This window comes from Papio anubis, chromosome 14 (assembly GCF_008728515.1).
Source record: "Papio anubis isolate 15944 chromosome 14, Panubis1.0, whole genome shotgun sequence".
Classification (NCBI taxonomy): domain Eukaryota; kingdom Metazoa; phylum Chordata; class Mammalia; order Primates; family Cercopithecidae; genus Papio; species Papio anubis.
In genome coordinates this window covers 133,424-154,580 of record NC_044989.1, presented here as the reverse complement: position 1 = coordinate 154,580, position 21,157 = coordinate 133,424, and positions in this window count along the sequence as shown.

The window sequence follows — 21,157 nt, the reverse complement described above, 5'->3', positions numbered from 1 at the left end:
CATCTCTTCCCAGTGACTGACCCATTTCCTGCCCACTGTCCACTGCGCCACGGGCCCCTCCATGCCTCACCCAGGTGTTCTAGACTTGGTTACTCCCTCCTCCTAAAACAAAAGTGCTTTTCTGCCTGAGATGCTTGAAGGTCTTGGGGTCAAAGCATTCGCCCTGGGTCATGAAGTCCTCTCCCTGTCTCGAAATGAGAACTTCAGGTAAAGTCTCTGCTTGCCTGAGTCTGGATTTGTGTTTCACTGAAACACAGAAGACACAGAGGACAGACACTACACCAGCTGAGAACTACTGTAAGTCCTTAATAACAATGGAAAACGGACAAGAGACAGGGCCCCACGTTCTGGCAACATGGAGAACCTGTGAACTAGGGAAGCCCTCCCAGCACAGAAAATGCCAGAAAAATAAAAACACAGAACATTTTAAAATTTATGACGCGTAAGTAGAAAAATAAGGTGAGTCTTGGAGGTCTGAATCTGTAAGAACAGGCAGCCTTGATTGGCCGAGCCTGTGATTTTCCTGGAAGGAAAATGTGGCCGAGACATGGGGTTTCACAGGTCTCACCTGAGGGTAAGTTTAAGTCCTGCAAAGGGAACAATTGCCGCATGGGAAAAAGGGACAGGCCCTCAGGATACTCTGAATTCTGGGAGAGGGGAAATGAGACCGAAAATATCACCCCAGAGTCTCCCTCAACTCAGTGCTTTGATTTGGGGCTCAGTCCACACTGTCTCTGTGGCCCAGGAGCCCTAATTCTAGAATGGAAAGATCAGTACCAGGCAGAAGCAAACACACTCCTCTTTGGGGCAAAACTCTTTAACGACAGGCCTGGGCCACGTTCCAGGCCTCCAGGAGGCTCTCCCAGGAAAGTGAGATCTGAGTTGCTCCAGCTGTGGAGCCTGGGAAGGTGGTTTTCGGGGAAGGTCGTGCCTTTCTGAGCGGCCTCTGAGACCTGAGTCAAGAAGTTAGAGGAAGCCAGTGTCTGGTTGGGCCTGGCCAGTAACTTCTGCAGGAGCTGCAGTGAGGCCGACCCTGAGCCCAGAAAAGTTCCCGATGATTAACGGGAGGCTCTGAAAAATGCATCGTTTATTCGTAGCATTGTCAAACTACTTGACCCAAGTCAGAGGTGATTCTTTGGTTATTTATGATCGGAAAGCATCGTGGCTTTACCCCACAGGAGCCATTTCCCCTCACAGGGAATGCAGCAAGGAGCCTGGAAGCAGACGGCAGCGGGGAAGGCCAGCCGGGTGGGGGTGCTTTGAGAGGAGAGACAGAGGCCTTTGCCCTTGCACCGGAGACACACGGTGCCGCTGAGAGAGCTGGGAAGAGGAAGGGATGTGTGAAGACACAGATATCTTGAGGGACAGTTATTCCTCTAACTCAGGAATGTGGATGCTTCAGCTCACATTATTTCAAGGCTTCCAAGTAAACAGTAGTTAGTAAAAACACAGTAACTGTCTCTAACACTACTTGCTTAAATATATGGACATATGAAAATTTATCTCAAAAAAATAATCTAAAGAGAAGGAGAAAACTATAATAAAAGGTGTTCATTGCAGTGATAAAAATATCCAACAATAGTAGTAAATGTAAGAGTCTTGCAGTCAAGCTTTAGGATCTTGTTCAATAATCAAAATAAAATGTCGATTATGAAGCAACACATTAACATGCTTATAATAAAAAGTGAAATAAATTACATGCCAGAGTATTTTTCTAAACGATGATCAGAATGAAGGAAAACATGTCACACGTATGATCACAAACTGAATGTGTGAGTGGGAAAACACAAGCAAATGATCTCAGTGTAGAAAGAATGTTAACATTGATTTTTTAAAAAAGAATTCTGAGGTTTGGGTTTGGTTTTATATTATTGTTTCTGCACTAGATGATTTGTAAAGTTCTAAACATGTAGCCTCTAGATGTATTAAAGGAGCATGTAACGTGCAGTACAATGTCAGAGATGGGCAAGAACAAGAACCATACAGGCTCCTGGGACATTTGCAGTCACACATTTGCCCGTGTCGACAGCAGAAGGTTCTTCCTTTTCAGGCTCCCTAACCCGGAAAGAAGCTGCTTGTGCTGTAGTGTGACAGGGACACGTTTGGTAGGTGTGGTCTCCAGCGTGCGTGGTTTGGTGGTCCAGGAACCGCTGCCTCCGTCTTTGCCCAGCTCTCCCTTCCCTGTGTACCCAGAGCCAAGCAAAACACCCACAGGGGCAGTGGTTAAGAATTAATTTCTATTTCTTTTGTTATCCATGAAACACAGGTTGTGAGCTAGCAAGAAACAAAGTACTTTTGGAGGCTTAGTGACTATTTTTTATAAAAAGCGACCTTCTCCTCAGGCTTATGGTATGTCCTTAGTTATGGGAAAATGTCCATATACAGGCCACCGAAGGGCCAAGACCATGTAAAATTGGAAGGTTAAAAAATTTTCTAAAATATCCCTCTCTTTCTTTGCTTCCCCCAAAGCTAGAAAGTGCTGGGAGCCAGATGTTTTCAGAAGGGAATCAGTGTTCCAGGGAGGAGCTGTCGTTTTCAGCAGCAGAACTTGGCCTCTGTGGCCTATTTATAGTTGCCCTGGGCTCCGGGTGAGACGCAGCTGGACGGGGCTTCTGGAAGCCTCCAGGCATCAGCACGGTTACGGATTTAAATTCTTCACAGGCCTCTGCCGGCCCACGGAGGGCTGGCCGAAAACGCAGGGATGGCTGACGGATTTCGGGGCAGAAAACGGCCTGGAGGTGCCCACACAGGCTGCCAGATGAGGCGCAAGTCAGTTTCTGCGTCTGGCTGACACGTCGACACGGCCTCGGCTGCCTCCACAAGCAAGAAAACCTTTACAGCTAATTTTCCAGGAGCGAGAACTGGAAAACCCCAAGCATCACCACAGAATGAACAGACGTCGGCTGTGACGTGTTCTGTGGTAAAAGTGTTAACATCACAGCACCCTCCCTGGTCTTGCACCATTTGGTTAAAATGGAGAACTTGCTAAGGTGTTCAAAGAGCTAAAGACCCTTAGTGTGGAAACATGGAAAACGTGCAGAGTTCAGATTTGGGAAGACTCGAGTGCCCCATTGACAGCAGCCAGGTGGCCTCAGGCAAATCTCTTTCCATAACAGATCACCGGGTTTCTTCACAGAGCACAAAGGCGTATTAAAAAAATATAAAGGCAGGTGTTAGATATGTGTTTCCTCTTTCTGTGTTAGTCTCTGGACAAGAAAACATGCCGAATTTTCTTTATTTTTCTTCCATGATAGTTACAACAACACAAATTCTCTCTGGCTTAGTTTTCTAATATCTTCACCAATCACAAATCTGGCCACTACGCTCCATCCTCAAACCCACCCAACTTTCCCCTGGGTAGCCTGGCAGAGCACACAGCTGTCTGCCCTCATCGAGTGACTTTGGCTGTATCAGTTACGGCAGCGTAGCAGTGGCTGATCGGAGTATGGGATGGGGACTGGGGAAGAGGCCAATAGAAACAGGTGCAGTAGGCCGGGCGCAGTGGCTCATGCCTGTAATCCCAGCACTTTGGGAGGCCAAGGCAGGTGGATCACAAGGTCAGGAGTTTGAGACCATCCTGACCAACATGGTGAAACCCTGTCTTTACTAAAAATACAAAAATTAACCAGGCATGGTGGTGCGTGCCTGTAGTCCCAGGTACTTGGGAGGCTGAGGCAGGAGAATTGCTTGAACGTGGGAGACTCTGTCTCAATTAAAAAAAGAAAAAGAAAGAAGGAAGGAAGGAAGCAAGGAAAGAAGGGAGGGAGGAAAGAAAGAAGGAAAGAAGGAAAAGAAAGAGAGAAGGAAGGAAAGAGAAGAAAGGAAGAAAGAAGAAGGAAAGGAAGGAAGGGAGGGAGGAAAGAAAGAAGGAAAAGAAGGAAAAAAGAAAAAGAAAGAAAAGAAAGAGAAAGAAGAAGAAAGAAAAGAAAGAAGAAAGGAAGAAAGAAGAAGGAAGGAAGGAAGGAAAGAAGGAAGGAAGGGAGGGAGGGAGGGAGGAGGGAGGGAAGCAGGTGCAGGGGAACAGAAAGAAGAGCGGCTGTCACCGGGCAGCGCACGTAGCAACCTGAAACTGATGAGGGCAGTTCAGGGATGGAAACCAGAGGACCCTCAGTTTCGCTATTATTTTTTTAACCTGGTGTCATAAAGCTTCTACTATTCTGGGTAATTATGTCCCAAAGTAGGCAAGCACACACGTGCTTTTAAAATTTTTATTATTTTTAATGGTAGTCACAATCATATAACATGAAATTTACCGTTTTAAACTTTTTAAGTGAACAGTTCAGCACTGTCAAGTATATTTACACTGTTGTGCAACAGATATCTAGAACTTTTTCATTTTGCAGAACTGAAACTTTATGCCCACTAAGCACTAATTCCCTTTCTTCCTCCAACCCCCAAGCCCTTGGCAATCACCTCTGTACTTTCTGTTTCTATAACTTTGACTACTTGAGATACTTCATATTAGTGGAATCATACAGCAGCTTCTGTTCTTTTGATAGTGGCCATACTAATGAGTGTGAAGTAGTATCTCACTGTGGTTTTGATTTGCATTTCTCTAATAATTAGTGGTGCTGAGCATCTTTTAATGTGGTTTGTTGGCCATTTTTAGATCTTTGAAAAATTGTCTATCCAAGCCCTTTGCCCATTTTCTACTCAGATTGTTATTTTGTGATTGTTGACGCACACATGCTTTGAAATGACACGAATGACATAAGCTAATGGAGAAGTCTGGTGATCTTTTTCCCCTTAAGTGATTGATATGTATGCCTAAAATCTGGGGACTGAAGTTAGGGAGTATGTACAAGTAGAAAAGAAGAAAAAGGATATTTTGGAGTTTTATTTAGTATGGGATTTCTCAACCTCAGCACAACCAACATTTGGAACAGAACAGTTCTTTGTGGTGGGGGCTTTTCTGTGTGCTGGGAGGTGTCTGTGAGATTACAAATGGCACTCCACCCACCAGATGCCCCAGCTCTGGTCATTGCTGCATGTTCTAAGATGGGAGGCAGAATCGTCCCTGGTGGAAAACCACTGACTTCGTGGTTTTGTGGAAGGATGAGGAGTAGTCGTGTCACCAAAGTCTCGGACTTGTTATTCTGGGCATTATCCAGCACCGTCAGGCTTCTCCGTTCCCACCCAAACAATACTGCACAACGGAGTGAAGACGATCTTCTGAGCTAAATCTCCTTCTGAAGATTCGCTGTTGGTTCAACTTCTGGGATACAAATGGCTTTAGGGGAAGATGTTGATACTTTAGAGGACCTTAAATGTCATTTCTGCTGTAAAAATCTTATCAAGACGCTATTTGAAGCCCGCCCACATGCACATACAATTTTTTTTCACAAAACAACTAGCTTGATATTTTGATTCTATTTCACGTGCGTACTGTAAGAATATAAAAATAAAATATCTCTCTCTAGACCATTTATAAATACCCTTTAAAAAACAAACTCTAGGTAATTGCTTTCCAATTTCGGCATGAACACATATTCTTTAAGAATGACAACAAAACCTCTCTTTTCGACTTTTCCCTGGTGCTGACTTTAGCAAAGAAAGTCTATAGTTTACCAAATGCTTTTTAACACAACTTCTTCTTAATTGCCTTAATTATTAAAGAAAATATCAGGTAAACCATTCTCATTTTTCCTACTAGATAGTGGAGTGTTATGTATTATTGTATATTCTTAGTATATGTATGTGTCTATCATTCTTTCACAGGCTGATTTGGAAATATATAATAGTATAAAGAAAAACACGATGTTTCCTACAAGTCTGTTTACAAATTAAAAAGTGATTGAGATTATATTGTGCAATACATTTTATATATTACTTTTAAAATTTTATCTTTTTCCTGTTTAAAAAAATTATCCATAAACATAATTTTAATTATTGCATGATTTTCTATTTTCCTCTGTTTGCTAAACCATTTATTGGTTTTGTATACATGGATTATTCGAAATTTTCACCCTTATAAACATGTTTGTGTTTCAGTTTTCTTGTGGCACCCAAGGTGTCCAGAGAAATTTCTAAAATGATAAATCAAAAGCTATATTTTAAAGCTTTTTATATATATTGCCAAATCGTTTCTTTAACAAGTTGCACAGATTTGTTCACCAATCTTCCCAATGTGACATGTTTCCAAAACATCACAAAGAGGAATGCTGTTTTTGGAATTATAGAGATATGGGTATAAAGATGAACACATTGTGGCTCATAATAATGGTCTGTTCAACAAAGAAGCAGATTTTCCAAACTAAAACTAATAACTCAGTTTATAACATAATACTGCCTAATGCTTTTGTCTTGTGCGATTTTTCTTTATGTCAATTGGGGTTCTTTCTCTTTCTCTTTCTTTTTCTTTCACATGTTGCCCAGGCTAGTCTCAAACTCCTGAGCTCAAACAATCCACCTGCCTCTGCCTCTCCCAAAATGCTGGGGTTACAGACACGAGCCACCATGCCTGGCCAGGCTTCTTTTTTAGTAGATATTGTTACCCTGGATGAGATGATGGCAGTGTTTTCAACATCCTGTAACTTTGATAAGTTGACCACATGATTCCATGCACAAATCTAAAGAGGAAATAAAAGCTTGTAGGAGCTGGGTCAGGACGGTGGGATAAATTATAAGAAGAAATTATAGGAAAAGATGCAAACCTTCTTGGAAGGCCAGGAGGTTTTGCAAAAGCTTTGAAAGATGATTTGACTGAAGGCAGCCAAATTCTCTTATCCAGAGTCTGAGAAAAATAGGTAGATAACAAGTATGTAAGGGAATTGATCTGGATAAGTTAATTTACTTAGGCCTCGGAACCTGGCCTTTAATCATCAGTGGGTGCACTGGACTGCTCTCTCCAGGGGGCGTTGAGGGTGGAGGGGGGTGACCATGTTAATTACCAACAAGTTGTGTTGATTCAAAGCCTTTGTCATTAAATCTGTACTAAATAAATGCCCACAGGGCCAGCTTGTGGGCTCTGAAGCTGCTATGACTCCTCACAGAACCCTCGTTGGTGTCTTGAGTGGCCCGGTCCCCTGGCCGCATGACCAGATGAAAAAACCTGTGTCTGCAGATATTTTTTCATCCGGTGCTCGGCCAGGGTCTGCGGTCCCTTATAAACCATCAGATCTCATAAGAACCCACTTACATCACAAGAACAGCATGGAGGAAACCACCCCATCATGGCAATTACCTCCCACCAGGTCCCTCCCACGACACATGGGGATTATGGGAACTATAAGTCAAGATAAGATTTGAGTGCAGACATAGCCAAACTGAATCAGTGATTTAATCCTTCCCTGGAATGGCCATAAGTCCCATTTACAATTTGGTATCTTATTGCCACAAAGAGGTGATTCTGTCAGTCTTATGATCTATATTTTAACATTAATGTTCAGTTGTGTCTAAAACATAAAAGGAAGAGGATATAATGAGACATGTCTGACCTTTTGTCCCATCATGGATGGGAACTAAGTTTTTAAGATTATTTTTCTGGAGTTCTTTTGGCCAAGAGGGGGTTTATTCAGTCAGTGAGCCAGGGGGGGCTTAGCATTTTGTTTTTCAGTTTACATTTCACCTTTTCTGTTAAGATATGCCAGAGGTAGTATAGCTAGCCAAACTTTTATTTTGTCCCATTTTGATATGAGGGTGATATGCTACCTGCCCCAGGTCTATCATGTCCCTCAGTGGGACCCCTTTGGGTCAAAAGACTTATAGCCAATGCAACATTCTAGCCCAGATGAGAATGGCAACATAAGAGCCCCAAATCAAAAGCCAAAAAGCAAAGTTACAAGACTGACTTGTCTGTAAGTTTCATGTGTTGAGCCATTGGTTGTTTAGGCACCAGTCTTTGATTTGGCAGGTCTTAACTAATTTTATCCCTCAAAACGAGTCCTTACAATCTCATGCTCCCACCTCTTCCGTAATAGTACCTCAGCTTAGAGGGAGGGTGCTTAATTGTACAGCTTTAGCAGCAGTGTATGCATAATGCAAAACAGGTTATCCCAGTGAGATTGAACAGCTTTCCAATTCTGGAGATATTAGGTGGAGAGAGAAAGGTAATCTTTGTCGTTTTACCCAATTTCTGTAAGCTCAAATAGAAAACAAATTCTCAAATAGCACAAAAAGAAAAAAATAAGTTTTATTGCCTCTGGAAGAACAAAACATAAAGAATTAGCAAAATTTCAAATAAAAAAGGTCATAAGCCCTAGTTTTGATAAAGGCAGGAGAAGAAAGCTCGTAGGTAGCTAAACATTTAAATTATCTAGTATCAAGCATTCAGATAGAGGCAAAATTATTAAATGAGTCTTAATATATTTGAATACAGGCTCCTCTCTGCATCTCATAAAAGCAGTTTACTTCTCCCAGGTCTGGAGAAAAAGCTTTGGTTAATGAGTCTGGTGTCAGACCCTGGTGTCAACATTTAAGATTTAGCAATAGTTGGTACCTTTTTAGATGAGATAGCTATACCCAGGAATCAAAACCCTGTTGCTTAACAGGACAAGGATTAGTCAATAGCACCTGATAGGAACCCTTTCAAGGGGCTAGAGATAATGATACTGGAGTCTATGACCTGACTGGAAGGTGTAAAACGATTCTACAATGTTGTAGTGATTAATTTTCATAGCTTTGGTAAGTCCTGAGTAATAAGTCTAGGTCAAAGAATTAGTTTAGAATATGTATTTTGAGGACATTTATCAGAGATGTTAAAAGGCTCAAAACATTTTGTCAAAACAGAATAATAGTTATTCTTTTAGCCAAGAGTGATAATTAAAATATTTTAAAAACAAGACAGAAAGTTTCATGGATGTAAAAACTTTAATCCTTTTAAATCTCAATTTTCTTAAGCAATAAAAACCTTCAAATATAACATAGAAATTATTTTGATAAAATGTAAAATCTTTATTATTTAGGTCAGTTATTAAAAAGGCAAAGAAAAACCTGAAGTGTGATTACTTCTCTTTATGGGAAGCCCATTTAGATAACCTGGAAGTCAAATGTGATGAAAAGAGTACTTGAATTTAATAAGACACAGGAAGAGAGTGTTCAAAGTTATGAATATAACAGAGAAATACATGACTCTTAGTGACTATAGGAGGAGTTTTCTGGTTACATGGAACAATTCAGACATATCAAGAAAAGCCAAAAGTACAAAGGCAAGTTATACTGCAGTAAAACATTGCTTTCTTAGACATTTAAGATAAAGTATTTCAGCATTAGGCCACAACAACAGTTAGAACTGGAGGAAAAATTACTGGTGCTGATGAAAAAGTTGAAGGAAAGAGTTATGTTAGGGCTTCTAAAGGGAGAAAAAGCTGGAAACAGCAAGATACAATAACAGTTGAACTTCTGAGATACGAATCTGAGAAGTTTTCAAAAGGAAACAGGTTATATAATTAAAATCAAAACCTCTTGTGATTTTATTAAGAGTAAGTTAATAACTTAAGAAAACCATGTTTTAATATTAGGGGACCAATCTGAGAAAGACTATTATAAATAATTTTCTTTTCGTTGTGGCCAACTTAATTACATATAAAATTTGTTTTGTAAATTTTCTTTTATAAAACTTATTGTCTGCATTATGACTTATGCAGACCATTGACAACATGCTTGGACTTCTTCATGTGTTCTATATGTTCCTCTTTTTAAAACAATCAGTTATTTTACTTCAGAACAAAAATTTGCCATACAAGATTCTTTTTCACACAAAATTATTCTCTTTTTAATAACCGTCCTTGCCAAAAATACATCTTCATATCTATAATTTTTTTCACAACTCTTCTACCCACTGATTTCTTTTTATCTTTTTTATAAATAATTCTTAACCTCCAAATTACACAAAATTATTATTTGTAATAAGAACACAACTTACATAATTATATATTAACTATAATTCTTATTTTAGTAACTTTAAATTTTAGTGCAAACCAGGAAGCAAGAAATCCTGAACTGTCTATCAGATGCTAGGATTTTATAGACGCAACCACTCTACAATTTTAGAAATGTGTTTCTCTATATTGTAACCCTTTCTTAATTGAATGTGACCCAGACATCCAATGAGCATCCATTATTTAATTGAAAATAATTTGAAGATTTTAAGTTACACAGAAAGTTTACCTACAAGCATTTATCTCATTTATGTGTACTCAATTTTTTTATTTTTAACAGCATATCTAGAATACTTTTGAAAATTAAGATCTTATAAAAAATCTAGGCATTATTTAAAGTTATTTCTGTTAACCATTTTTAAAGCCTGTGAACATCAAGTGTTTACCAAAGTAAGAATCCTACAGTTAAGGACATTGGTATTTTGCTGATAACTCAGAAGATTCTGCTGTTTTTATTGAGCCAACAATTTTAAATCAATCTTATTTGTCAAGAAACAATCACAGAAACAAAGATTATTCTGTTTTTGGCTGGGTTTACAGTCCTATAACTCACATGCCAAACAATGACATCCTAAAATATCCAGCAAAGGCAAATACAAAATAATCATTAAACCCAGGCAAAAACATATGCTGATATTCTAAATACAGTTCTATTTTTACTTTACCAATAATTTAAAAAGCATTTTATTTATTAAAGATTTACTTAAGTCATTGAAGCATTTGAACTTATTCATTTGATTTATGAGCATTTATTTATAATCTAATTTGGTCCATGCTAGACACAACACACAATGTAATACACATACATATACATCAACACATTTAAACATGTATACACACACTAGCAAAGATCCAGTAGCTTTTAGCTTGGAACTCTAGCCATGAGATAGTATCACAAACTCACCAACATATAAAAGATATATGAACCCAAATTATTTTTGACAAAATTGGGACCTGTCCAAATGGCTAATTTTTGTTCACCCAAATGGGTAAATCCTATAAAAGCTGTGGACCACAATTTTGGGTAAAGCAGTTTTCATGGCAGTTCAATTTTTAAAAATCTTTTTAACTCTTCTTTTCTGTTTTAAATGAGCTTTTAATGTTTGCCTTTTAGCTTGAACTGGATAACTGTATTTAAAAATCCAAATAACCTTGAATTCATAGTACTGTAGTGAGCTTTATCTCAACACCAGGAGCTTGTTAACTACGTAGCATATTCAACGCAGGCAGAAAAGAAAATGAAGAAATAGACATAGCTTCAGAGGACTCTATTTAACTCTATAGTTGCAGGTTAATCATTTCAGGTCTAAATTTTTCTTACTGTAATTTGCCCATTAGTTTTAAAACATGTGCAAAAAGAAAAAACCCAGCATGCCTTTGAATTTGCCCATGTTTTTAAATCATTAAATAACAAACACATGGAAACTGACACAAATGGAGGACTCCCAAACTAATTCTCAAAAAGGGAGACAGGAGAGATATTTTTAGAATATTATCTCACACAATCGGGTACCACAAATGAACTGTGCTAGGTCCAAATGGCACTAAAGCCCCAGTGTCAGACATAGAGAGTCCTAACGTGCACATTAGCTTGACTTACCCAGTCTTGAAGCCATCGATTCCTCAGATACTGCTTTTTCTTCCACCAGCTGGGAGCTGCAGGCAGCTGATGCCACGTAGGGCTGAGAAGGGAAAATCTCCAAGAAAAAGAGTTCTTGGTAGCTGCTGGAATGTTCCTGGAATCTTGGCCTCAGCCACAGGGTCAGATAGCCATGATCAGCTGGCACTCTTGGGCAAGTTGTTGCTCTGCCCAGTAGCATGCATGGGTAAGCTCTGACATGCTGCTGAGGGCAATTTCTCTACCCACTGGAAACTAGGCAGGCTAGATCACCTGAGGCGCGCAGTGCCATGCTGGGTGCCATAAATTGTCATTGAACCCAGGTTTGGCTGCTTGCTGCTTGAAAACCAAACTCAAGAGACAAGAGTTGATGGGAAGAAAAGTGGGTTTACCCAGAAGCTGACAATCTGAGAAGATGGCGGACTAGTGTTGCAAAGACCATCTCAAGTTTCTCAGGCTGGCTGGAAGGTTTTTATTGGGGGGATGATGTGGAGAAATCATGTGCAGGGCTTGACTATTTGTGGGTCAGTGTGTGTGGTCTCCATGACTGTCTTGAGCAACGGCCATCTGATGGTCTGCCGGGCATCAGCTTGATTGCGACAGGAATACGGACTCACTGCTCAGAATTCTTCCCAGGGCAGGTAGTCTGCAACCTTGATTCTATGCTTAATTTTTTAAGGTCGGTTCCTGGAGTTCTCTAAGTAAATCATGAGAGTTAAGCATTATGAAAAGCCCAGAATAGAAAAAAAGGAAAACGAAAAGGACTGGATAACTGTATTTAAAAATCCAAATAACCTTGAATTCGTAGTACTGTAGTGAGCTTTATCTCAACACCAGGAGCTTAATAACTATGTAGCATATTCAAAGCAGGCAGAAAAGAAAATGAAGAAATAGACATAGAGAGCTTCAGAGGACTCTATTTAACTCTATAGTTGCAGGTTAATCATTTCAGGTCTAAATTTTCAGGTCTAAAAAAGGGAAACAATTGTTTCTCAAGATGGGGTGGTAATTTATGTTACGTCTTCTCCAATAGGAAGCAGTGAGTATTCAGAAATAGTGGAATGATTTTCCTGTTTTTTTGGGTTAAAAAAGGGGTCTGTTATCTATTTTCCTTTAAATATGCAGCAGAAGTTCACTATTATATGACTAAATTATGTGGGTTCTCTAATTGCCCTAGATTAATATGTGGCTCATTTCACCTTGATATTTTTAAAGACAAGCCTGTGCTTTGTGAGGGTTAGAACACACACCACAAACAAGGAGGCTTGAGATGGCCTCCCTGAAAATGCCATACCCCAGGACCTGCACAGGGACCACTGCTCTGAACCTTAACACTTCTGAAATGACTAGACGTCTCTGCATGAGCTGTGTTTACCCAGTTGTTCCATTTATTCTTATATTTTACAAACATTTAGTAAATTCTTGAGCTAGGCCCTGGGGACTACCAAAGGAATAATATATGTATTATTTTTATTTTATTTTATTTTATTTTATTTCAATCGTTGTGGGGAACAGGTGGTTTTTGGTTACATGCGTAAGTTCTTTAGTGATGGTTTCTGAGATTTTGGTGCACCCATCACCCAAGCAGTGTACACTATACCCAATGTGTAGTCTTTTATCCCTCACCCCCCCTCACCTTTCCCCTAAGTCCCCAAAGTCCATTTATCATTCTTATGCCTTCAAATCCTCACAGCTTAGGTCCCACCTATAAGTGAGAACATACAGGATTTGCTTTTCCATTTTGGAGTTACTTCACTTAGAACAATGGTCTGAAACACCATCCAGGTTGCTGCGAATGCCATTTTATTTACTTTTTGTGACTGAGTAGTATGCCATGGGGTGTGTGTGTGTGTGTGTGTGTAACATTTTATTTATTCACTCGGTTGATGGGGATTTAAGCTGGCTCCATATTTTTGTAATTGTGACTTTTGCTGCTATAAACGTGTGTGCAAGAAGACATCTGTTCTTAAATTGCTCTCAGTTTAGTCAGGAATACTTAAAATGGCTGCACTGCAGAATAGAACGTGTGCACAAATGATCACCTTTTAAATAGATGCATGAGAAGAAAGAACTCTGAAATGTAGTGATAAGTATGGTTCAGTGGACCCCTCAGGACCTGTCTCAGTGTGCTCCTGTAGCATCTCATCTAGTTTCCTTGTGCACTCTGCTTTCTAGCTGCACCTGCATTATGCTTAGCACCTGCCTATTCCCTCCTTTACTCTAAACCCCAGGTTCCCCTGTGTTCTCGTTAGCACCTGTCCTATTCTCTCCTTCACTCTGTCCCTCAGCTGCCCTGTGTTTTCCTTAGCACCTGGCCTATTCCCTCTTGCACTCTGTCCTCCAGCTGAACTTGCATGTTCCTTAGCACCTGTCCTATTTCCTCCTTCACTCTGCTCTCCAGCGGCACCTGTGCACCCACCGGTGGCTTTCCAGCTGTGCCCCCTGCCTATGCCCTGAGGATCCCAGCACTCAAGAGTGAATGGATCAAAATACTGACTCCTTTTTTGGGTCAATCGTCATTCTAGGCTCTTTATACACAAAGTACAAGGCAACACATCAAGTAGATATTGTGATCTTTATTCAACTAGAAGGAAATTAAAGTTTATAAAAGTTATACCCTAAGACCTAGTGCATGGAAAAGGGGTTTGTGCGATTTTTTTCCACTGCTGCTTTTTATACTCAGCGCCCTGATCCTCCCTGTTTCTAAACACTGTAGTCACTGAGATCTTCACTTTCATCTAGCTCTTACTTATTTGGCTTTTTTTTTTTTTTTTTTTTTTGGAGAAAGAGTCTCACTCTGTCACCCCGGCTGGAATGTGATGGCTCAATCTTGGCTCACTGCAACCTCCACCTCCCAGGTTCAAGCGGTTCTGCTTGAGCCTCCCAAGTAGCTGGTACCACAGGCAAGCACCACCACGCCCAGATAATCTTTGTAGTTTTAGTAGAGACAGGGTTTCACTGTGTTTCCCAGGCTGCTCTCGAACTTCTGACATCAAGTGATCCACCTGCCTCCACCTCCCAAAGTGCTGGGATTACAGGCGTGAGCCGCTGTGCCCGGCCTTCACTTTCTTCTGAGAGCCAGAGATCTCTAGCAAGATGCCTTTTCACAATTTTATTGCAAAGAAGTGTTTGAGGCCTTTGTCAGGTTAGACTGTTGTTAGAGTTAAAGGTACGTCTGCTTTTCTGTGATGCACTGAATTTAGGAATGTATGACTCAGTAATGAAAACTTGATCTCGCATAACCCGAGGCCTTTGAGCTCCCAGACGGAGAAGGATATGTTTTTCCAATCGCTGACAAAGCCTGGCATGATCATGGCCTGCAGGAATGCAGCACCCCAAGAGGACCCGAGCAATGGGGAGAATTTTGTTTACATGGCACTAAGCCCCAAATGACCTTAAATTCTAAATAAAAGTTCCATGGGCAATTTGTATAAGGGCCTTGTTTTTAAAGAAAATAAATTATATGACAGGTTTGTTATATCTATATTACAAACTATACTGGTGAACATTTCACTCAACATTTAAAAATCTTTAATTAAGACCTTTCAGTACATAAAGCTTACATAACAAAATCTAGCAAAAGTCTATAAAATCTAAACACATTTCTAAAAGAAAGGGTGAGGCTTTCAGGGTGGCTATGCTGTGTTGGACGTGGGCAGTGTTCTCTCTCTCTTGTGGTTTTGCTTATATGGCAGTTCCAGCTCACAAGAGCCCTCGGAGCCTGTCTGTCGGCCTGCATCCTGTGGCATTTGGCAAGTGAGATCTGTTTAATATAAGGTGTCCATAAAGCCAAGGTTATGATATCTAAAAATAATCAACACTAATTCCCTAGAAATTTTGTCTTTTTTGACCAAGCCACTGGTGCAATGTGGAGTCACTGCATTATATGCAAGAAGAGTAACACCCTCACTCCAGAGTCTGAACCAGAACTGACACTCAGTGGTGACTCCCCCTTTATTCTAGGAGGTGTTAACATTAGCGGTGGCAGTGTAAAACCAGTGTTTCTGGAGGCAGTGGGGGCCGAGAATGGAAAGTCCTCTGCAGCCATCAACATGGAGAGTGAGGCAATGCAGGTGTTGACTCACGGAACTGGACGAGAATCTACTACTCCTTCTCTAGTGAGAGTCTCTGTCATTTGCATAGAAGGCTGAAACGCAGGGAGGGCGTGGGGATTCCGTGTAAACTTCAGTAAGCTGCGTAAACAGAGGCCGTGATGTATTATGTCTCTGATCTTTTCCAGGGACATCTGGCCTCTGGGTTGCAGCATGAAGCTCACTAACAGAAGCTGACTCAATTGTGTTTTCTGGCTTTTGGGAATATCTTTAATCACCGCATGAATGTTTACAAACTGTGGGGGCTAAACATGAGGGTTGCTCTTCAGGTGCCATCTCCACCGAGTCACTGTGTACATTTTCTTTCTCTCTCTTGCAGCTGTTCTCTTCCTACAAACTGAACGAAAATGAAAAGGAAGTCATTTCTGCGTGTGTCACAGAGGCATCCTTTGGTTCTAAAGGGAGCTGAGTTGGATTCCACAGCGGTCCTTGTAGCATGTGAATGGGATTCAGTCACGGGCGAGAAGGAAGGGTTTGGGGGAGACTGTCATCGCCCTGTCCAGGCTAACCCTCCAGCTGCCCAGGTGACAGGCTGGCCTGTGTTTGTGTTGTGTAACTGTGTGCGGCACAGCTGCTACTGTAGGGTCCAGAAACATCTTACAAAGTAAGCCTTTCCCTACATGTAGTTTTATGTGGGTATAAATTCATTTCAGTTCTTAACATGAACATTTGTACAGTGCTTCCAAGTGAGGGTTTGTCTGCCTGCATCTGGAATCCTTCAAGTTTATCCTTCTTGGAGTCAGTGTCGTGAACGTTTTCCCCAGGTCAAGAGTCTGCTGTCAACATGATGTTCTCTAATTACACGGCTTCATACAACTCCCAGCTCTGTGGACACATGTTTTTGTATTTAAGACGTTCCTTCTTTTACCTCTGTTTATAGATCATCCTTGACTCTGCTCTTTTCCCACTGCCTCTATCTCAGGTCCTTCCCAAGGTTTTGTCCTGGCTGACTTCTTTTACGTCATGGAAGTAGAGGATGTGGGGTCAGTCAGCCCGGCTTCCGATCCCTTCTCCACCCGTTACTTGCCAAATTAAAGCTGTGTTTAGGCTTCATTTATTTCGTCTTGGATTTCTCAATAGTTAATTTTTAGATATATTAATTACAGTTATAGGGTTGTTTAAAGGTCAAACAAGGCAATGTATATTGATGTGTTTTGTAATCTTTAAAGCTCAATAGAAATGCAAGATCTTGCTATTACTATATAATTGTAAAATCTTCCATTCCTTGCTTTTTCTTTGGTTGCTGGCCTAGAAATTAAATCAATTCTGTTCTCTTTTTATTTTTAAAAAATAATCTTGAGCATGTGAAATCACTGATATTTTAATATATTGCTGATGTTTGATCTATTCGAATGGTAGCTTCCTGTGGTTTCTTCTAAAGGTTAAAACTATGTCAGGCTGGGTATGGTGGCTCACGGCTATAATCCCAGCACTTTGGGAGGTCAAGGCGGGCAGATCACCTGAGGTCAGGAGTTCGAGACGTGCCTGGTCAACATGGCAAAACCCCGTCTCTACTTAAAATACAAAAGTTGGCAGGAGAATCGCTTGAACCTGGGAGACGGCGGTTGCAGTGAGCCAAGATCGCACCACTGCACTCTAGCCTGGGCAACAGAGTGAGACTCTGAAAAAAAAAAAAAAAAAAAAATATATATATATATATATATATATATAAACGCGATATATTTGTATAGTGAAACCCCAGACAGTGCCACTAAGTGAATGATGATATAATACTCTTATTTCTTATTTTGCTACGATGTTAGTTTCTCAACAATCACTCCACCTGCCGGTTTGGTCTTTTTTCCCATTGGGATTGGTTTCCCTTAAATGTCTGGTGATTCTTCATTGTTCACATTTAGTAGTGACACAGGAAGAAGAAGAAAGGAGTCTGTTATCATTAGTAAAAGGCTCGTCTAGAGGTTTTTTTTCCGGGAGCCGATAGGGTTTCCACGTGTTAGTAAGTGATGTCTTTGGTCTAGATGGTTTCCTTTCTCTGGAGAAAAACTTCTCCTCTCCTCTCTGAAAGGCAGGTGCTTGCTGTTGGTTGTTGGTGGTCTACTCACCGGTTACCTGAGGGGTGGGGTGCAGGCATTCCCAGATCATTCATTTGGGAATTTTTAAATCTTTCTCAGTTTTCTTGAACATTTTGTGTAAGAGAAATGACCTTATATTTGCCAATTATTCCTATTAAACACTTAGCTGTGGGCAAGAAAGAAATGGGCAGTTCTGTCACAAGAAAAAGTGGAGAAGGTAGTATCACTATCACTCTTTCGTAGATGGGCAAACAGGTTCAGGAATTTCCCAGAACCGAGGTTTTCTATCTTATAATTGAGTGTTCTTTGTCTCACAATGTGCACTTCGTCCTTCTGTATGAATTTCTTTGCTCAGGGTGACTGTGAATGTCGGCTCTCACATGCTAAGCACACATTAATTTCTCTTATCCTTTATTCCCACCTAGTATGCGAGTGGTTTTGAGAGGATCCTGTACGGCATGTTCTTCAGGTGCCTGGCAAACTGGGTCCACCCTCTCCCTGTAACCCTGGCTCTAGGCCCTCTTCCGTGTCCTGGCCTTCCCCAGCAGTCCCCTGGAGCCCTCTGCTGACCAAAACTCCACAGTGAAGCGCCACCCGAATGGTGGCCCGTGAAAGGTTCCCAGTTCGAGACACGTTATTCCTCTTCTGTAAAAACTGCACCACTTTCAGACAGACTGTCAGGCAAAGGCACAGAAAATTACCTGCTTAGATTCATGATCTTTTAGAGGTTTCCTATCGCTGAGGTCATCTAAGCCAGTAGTTTTCAAAATGAGTTGAGGGCTTCATATCCTAAAATGTTGCATTTAAATTCTAGTTAAAAATAGTTTAACTACTGCACTTTTCCATTCTAAGACAGATTTTTTTCATGTTTTGCTTTTTCTGGAGTTAGCATGCATCTTATAATTGATACACTTCATTTAATATGATGAGATCTGGTCTTCTAAAAATTATCAATACATTTGTGATGAATATTGATTTAATAGCATCTCAGAATGTAAAACATCCAGGTTACAATCATTAACTCTTCTACAATATTTACATGCAAGAAGGCAATATTTCTTTCTTTTTATAAGCCAAATTATATCTAGCAGAAACTCCCATGTATCGAGATGTGGAAGATTCCAATTCACGGGAGTTCCTCGTCATATTCTGTGCCAGACACTGGAGGCGGGTATGGTGGCACTTCATGCTCCTCACCTTCTTGTCTCACTACTTGTCCTGTGACTGCTGACTGCTGGCCCTTTACTCTGAAGGGGGTGAGAGGACCACTGCCCTGGCACTGGGGAGGGGATGCTCCTCACAGCACAAGAAGTGCCAGGAAGGCAGCCGTCACATGCCGGAACCTTGGCCACACCAACCACATCTGGGGAATTGCATGTGATTAGGGCCTAGCCTATTAGGAATGCTGCTGTTCTGGGAATATCTCCCCAGTATCTTCATTTTGTTTTTCCATTGGCTAGTCCAGCTGGACCCCTTAGATGAATTTAGATCTCCCGGAAAATACTTAGGTGAGAGTTATCCAGGCAAGTGCTCTTTTCCTCCTTTAAAACCCTAAGGGCTATATTGCATGTGTGTGTGTGTGTGTGTGTGTGTGTGTGTGTGTGTGTGTGTGTGTTACAGAGAGGCCTAATCTGCAGAAGCACAGCTTGGCCTTCAGGAAATGGATGGGAAAAGGGAGAAGGGCCACTTTATTATTTCCTGGTGCCTCCAAAACACACACAAAGAAGATATCAGTTAGTACTTTCCCTAGTAATTCCATCTGTAGCATTGAGCATTTAAAGGTTGTAATAATGCATTTAAATACCTTGCCCATACAAGTGCATTATAAAATGTAGCAGTAATGAAACAATTAAATGTCCCAACTTAACCTGTCTTCTTGTAAGCCATGAAATAAATTTCTCCCATGATCTGTATGTATATGTTTACCATTTGTGCAAATATACCACTGAATAGAGATAGTAGACAATTTTTATTTTTTCAACAGTCCACTCATGTAAAATTACACACAAAAAACTACTGCAACCCATGTGCATTGCCAGATGCAATTAAATGTAAACCACGGCCCATTTGTTCATGCATGTGTTTTTATGATTGTGTCTGTTCCTTTCTGACTTACATATTTATAATATAGAAAATGAGAGCAGTTAGCTCTTTGTAGTTATTTCGCTGTAAGACGTAGAAAATGTTCTAGAACCTTTAAAAAGCAGTTGCAGGAATTTTTTTAAAGTCCCTGAAATTACAAGTTAAGAATTTTAAAAATTATTATTCTTTGAAACTAGTTTTCTGCATACATCAAGATTTATCAATAGCATATGAACAAAATGAAATAGGAAAGTATGGTAACGTCCACCTCATATTGCTTATTTCTTTTATAATAACTAAGTCATATAAATTGAACTCACAAAAATATTTATGTTAATAAAATGATAATTTATCATTTGTAATGTCTGGGTTTTTCTTGTACATTTTTATGTAACAAGAAAAAGTTTTTACAGTTAAAAATGGTTTTTAAAAAATTGGAACAAGCCTAAGCCCCTTCATTTTATGAATACAATAACCTGAGGCTCATCAGGGCTGGTGACTCACACAGGCGCACACTCAGCATTGCTGGATGTCGGCTCAGGATCCAGAATGAATTTGAACAATTCATGCTAAATTAATAACTGCACTTAAAACAAGCCCATAATAATCCCAAAGTAACTAAACCTTTGGAATTTGTAAAGAACATGTTTATGAATGAGGGCGTGGCAGCTTTCAACATTAGATCTGATTCTCCCCTTTCAGAAGCAGAATCCACAGTCTCTGGCCCTGCACCCGAGATTTCAGGGAGGAGCCTGGTGGCTTACAGCTGTCCCCCTCCTTCCCTGTCCCTTCCATTCCTTCCCCTCCTTCCATCCCCCTCCACTCCCTCCCTCCCCCTTCCCTCTTCCTCATCCCCCATCCATCCCTTTCCCTCCCCCCTTCCTCCATCTCATAATTTATTGTTTTGTCAGTGAGGACCTGGATCACCCAGTTTCAGATCGATCTTAGCCCTCAGTTGTACGCGTTCTTGCGTTGGTGTTACATGAGAACCTGACAGGGCGGTGTTGTAACAATTATAAAGAGAACGCTCCTGAAGTCTTTAGCATCTTGCCCGAGTTGGGACACTCAGCGAGGCCTGAGTTTGATGCAGCCCACGTCTTGCCCCTTTGCTCTTTACGGCAGCCTCAGCACCACATGCCCTGGGTGGCCCACGCGGTGAGTCACGGACAGCCCTCGTGGTTGGCCCGTGGCTCGGCGTGGATGAAACGGCCCACTGACCTTTCCAGACACTCGGGCAATTCGTGATGTAGTGTGTGCAGTCACGCCCCGCGAGTCCTGTTGTTCAGTTTAATAGAAGACCTAATTCTGTGTTTATTGTTAATAAAGGGAGATTTATTGTGTTTTTTTTTAAGAATATGAAGCATATCTATTTTGCCTACAAGTTGGAAGTTCCAGTACTGCAGGAAGCATGAGTGCAGGTTAGAATGACGGGCC